Raw genomic sequence first — 4338 nt, 5'->3', positions numbered from 1 at the left:
GTGGCGTCGCGGACGCGCCGGGAGGGCGCGGGGGGCGGGCCTGGAGGACAGGGCGGGGCGAACAGCCTAATCTTTTGTCCTCTGTGTCCCAGCCCTTCCCGGAAGCGACGTCTTCCTAGAACCGCCGGCTGTGCGGTCGGGCGGCGAGGGGTGCGGGTGGGGGGCGTCGGCTCCCCTAGTCTGGAGCCGAGGGCCGCTAAAGGAAACACCTTTGACAGATTTCCAAGAACTTTCCAGGAAAATGGGGCGGGGCCCTGCGCACCGACCAGTCGCAGTGCAGGAGGTGGGGCCGAGTGGTCAGGGAGGGCCAATTAGAGCTCTTGGATTCGAGGCTGACGTAAGCCAAGGGGGTTGGGCGTGACCTAGAGACCAACCGGTGAAAACCAAGTTGAATGGGCTAGGGAGAGGCCGTTGCTCTACCTACCTGAGCTCAGATTTCCTTCAGGGCACTCCGCTTCGTTAGCGACAGGCCCGCTTATCTCTGAATAGGACCGGTGGCAGCACGAGGGCGTGGCAACGGGTCTGTCCGCCCAGCTAATGGCTCCTCCAAGGCGGTGTGCTGGTGTGCAGGCGCCCCCTATGGGCTGCACTTGGACCCCTGGACCCTGTGTCGGGGAGGCGGGTGGCATGGGTTGTGGTTTGGCGAGAAACATTAGGGGAGAAAAGGGGTTCAGAGGGAGTATCCAGATCCGAGCAGGTTCACGGATGGCCTGCAGCCACTGCAGCCAATAGGATCCAGGCGAGAAGGTTTCCGCTGGGAGTTGGGGAAGAAGGCGCCATCCAAACCTTTGCACTCTGCGGGGCTATCCAGTCTCAGCCCTAAGCTGGCCGAAATGACTACCGACTTGAGGAGACAGGCAAGGATAAAGAGCCCCCAGCCCACCCCACAGGACAGTTCACATGTGTCTCTGGCTTGGTGGGCCCCCTAAAAATATGGGAGAGAGACCTGGAGCTCCAAACCCCCAGAGATAAACTGAAGCTAGGGGATAAAAGTAGAGAGGAGGAGCAGTGACAGCCTCTCCCATCTACACGGAGCTCTGATACATGCGATCCTCAATAGCTGGTATTTCTCCCATTATTGCTGAGCCCCAGGGAACATGCCCCTACCATTGATCCTTTCCACCTTTTCCCATTCACTGGACTCACCAGGGAGTATCCTTAAAGGGGCTGCACACATATCCTTGAAGCCCGTGGGCCAGGAGATGAGAGAATTGGAGCAGTGGTAGGGTCCACTCCATCTTCCGGATGTGTACCCTCCAAGTTCCCTGGAAAGAAGATAAACTTCAGGTCCCCTCGCAGGGATGACAGGCTCCTGGCAGTGTCCAGAGGCATAAATGGTAGTATCCAGGCTTTCCCCAGGGCAGACAGGGCTGAGCTTGTCCTGCCTGGGAGGGGATGGAAGACTGAGGGATCCAAAAGTAAAAGCCCGTGAAGCAGGACAATATGACAAAAATAATTGGTTCACGTGAGAAATGGCTTCATGAAACCCACTTCTCTGTCAGTTTCCTTAAAGGAACTTGAACTTCAGTGTAGCCCCACTTCAGTTCAGTCCCTCAGTCGTGTCTGAGTCTTTGCCAACCCATGGACTGCAGCACGCCAGGCTTCTCTGTCTATCACCAACTCCTGGAGTTTGCTCAAACTCATGTCCATCAAGTCGGTGATGCCATCCAACCATCTCATCCTCTTTGGTCCCCTTCTCCTCCTGCCTTCAATCATTCTCAGCATCAGGTTCTTTTTAAACGAGTCAGTTCTTTGCGTCAGGTGGCCAAAGTATTGGAGTTTCAGCTTCAGCATCAGTCCTTCCATTGAATATTCAGGACTGATTTCCTTTGGGATGGACTGGTTGGATCTCCTTGCTGTCCAAAGGACTCTCAAAAGTCTTCTCCAACACCATAGTTCCAAACATCAACTCTTTGGCGCTCAGCTTTTTTTATGGTCCAACTCTCACATCCATACATGATTACTGGAAAAACCAAAGTTTTGACTAGACGGACCTTTGTTGGCAAAGTGATGTCTCTGCTTTTTAATATGCTGTCTAGGTTGGTCATAACTTTTCTTCCAAGGAGCAAGCGTCTTTTAATTTCATGGCTGCAGTCACCATCTGCAGTGATTTTGGAGCTCCCCAAAAATAGTGTCTGTCACTGTTTCCATCGTTCCCCCATCTATTTGCCATGAAGTGACGGGACCAGATGCCATGATCTTAGTTTCTGAATGTTGAGCTTTAAGCCAACTTTTTTACTCTCCTCTTTCACTTTCATCAGGAGGCTCTTTAGTTCTTGTGGTGTCATCTGCATATCTGAGGTTACTGACATTTCTCCCTGCAATCTTGATTTCAGCTTGTGCTTCATCCCGTCCAGCATGTCTCATGATGTACTCTGCATACAAGTTTAATAAGCAGGGTGAAAATATACAGCCTTGATGTACTCCTTTCCTGATTTGGAAACAGTGTGTTGTTCCGTGTCTAGTTCTAACTGTTGCTTCTTGACCTGCATATAAATTTCTCAGGAGGCAGGTCAGGTGGTCTGGTATTCCCATCTCTTGAAGAATTTTCCACAGCTTGTTGTGATCCACAAAATCAAGGCTTTGGTATAGTCAATAAAGCAGAAGTAGATGTTTTTCTGGAACTGTCTCGATTTTTCGATGATCCAAAGGATGTTGGCAATTTGATCTCTGGTTCCTCTGCCTTTTTCTAAATCCAGCTTGAACATCTGGAAGTTCATGGTTCACATACTGTGGAAGCCTGACTTGGAGAATTTTGAGCATAACTTTGCTAGCGTGTGAGATCAGTGCAATTGTTTGGTAGTTTGAACATGCTTTGGCATTGCCTTTCTTTGGGATTGGAATGAAAACTGACCTTTTCCAGCCCTGTGGCCACTGCTGAATTTTCCAAATTTGCTGACATATTGAGTGCAGCACTTTCACAGCATCATCTTTTAGTATTTGAAATTTAGTATTTGCAATAGCTCAACTGGAATTCCATCACCTCCACTTGGCTTTGCATTCCAGGATGTTTGGCTCTAGGTGAGTGATCACACCATCGTGATTATCCAGGTCATGAAGATCTTTTTTGTATAGTTCTTCTGTGTATTCTTGCCACCTCTTCTTAATATCTTCTGCTTCCATTAGGTCCATAACATTTCTGCCCTTTATTGTGCCCATCTTTGCATAAAATATTCCCTTGGTATCTCTTAATTTTCTTGAAGAGATCTCTAGTCTTTCCCATTCTATTCTTTTCCTCTGTTCTTTGCATTGGTCACTAAGGAAGGCTTTCTTATTTCTCCTTGCTATTCTTTGGAACTCTGCATTCGAATGGGTATATCTTTCCTTTCCTCCTTTGACTTTCACTTTTCTTTTCACAGCTATTTGTAAGGCCTCCTCAGACAACCATTTTGCCTTTTTGCATTTCTTTTGCTTGGTGATGGTCTTGATCTCTGCCTCCTGTACAATTTCACAAACCTCTGTCCATAGTTCTTCAGGCACTCTGTCTATTGGATCTAATCCTTTGAATCTATTTGTCACTTCCACTGTATAATCGTTAGGGATTTGATTTAGGTCATACTGAATGATCTAGTGGTTTTCTCTACTTTCTTCAATTTAAGTCTGAATTTGGCAATAAGGAGTTCATTATCTGAGCCACAGTCAGCTCCTGGTCTTGTTTTTGCTGACTGTATAGAGCTTCTCCATCTTTGGCTGCAAAGAATATAATCAATCTGTTTTCGGTATTAACCATCTGGTGATGTCCATGTGTAGAGTCTTTCTTCTTTTGTGTTGTTGGAAGAGGGTGTTTGCTACGATCAGTGCATTCTCTTGGCAAAACTCTGTTAGCCTTTGCCCTGCTTCATTCTGTACTCCAAGGCCAAATTTGCCTGTTACTCCAGGTATTTATTGACTTTCTCCTTTTGCATTCCATAATGAAAAAGACATCTTTTTTGGGTGTTAGTTCTAGAAGATCTTATAGGTCTTCATAGAACTGTTCAACTTCAACTTCTTCAGCATTACTGGTCGGGGCATAGACTTGGATTACTGTAATATTGAATGGTTTGCCTTGGAAACGAACAGAGATCATTCTGTCGTTTTTGAGATTGCATCCAAGTACTGCATTTCGGACTCTTGTTGACTATGATAGCTACTCCATTTCTTCTAAGGGATTCTTGCCCACAGTAGTAGATATAATGGTCATCTGAGTTAAATTCACCCATTCCAGTCCATTTTAGTTCACTGATTTCTAAAATGTCGATGTTCACTCTTGCTATCTCCTGTTTGACCACTTCCAATTTGTCTTGATTCATGGACCTAACATTCCAGGTTCCTACGCAATATTGCTCTTTACAGCATTGG

This window comes from Bison bison, unplaced genomic scaffold (assembly GCF_000754665.1).
Source record: "Bison bison bison isolate TAMUID 2011002044 unplaced genomic scaffold, Bison_UMD1.0 scf7180017864304, whole genome shotgun sequence".
In the NCBI taxonomy this organism is placed as follows: Eukaryota; Metazoa; Chordata; class Mammalia; order Artiodactyla; family Bovidae; genus Bison; species Bison bison.
Note: the sequence above shows the minus strand (reverse complement) of the source record.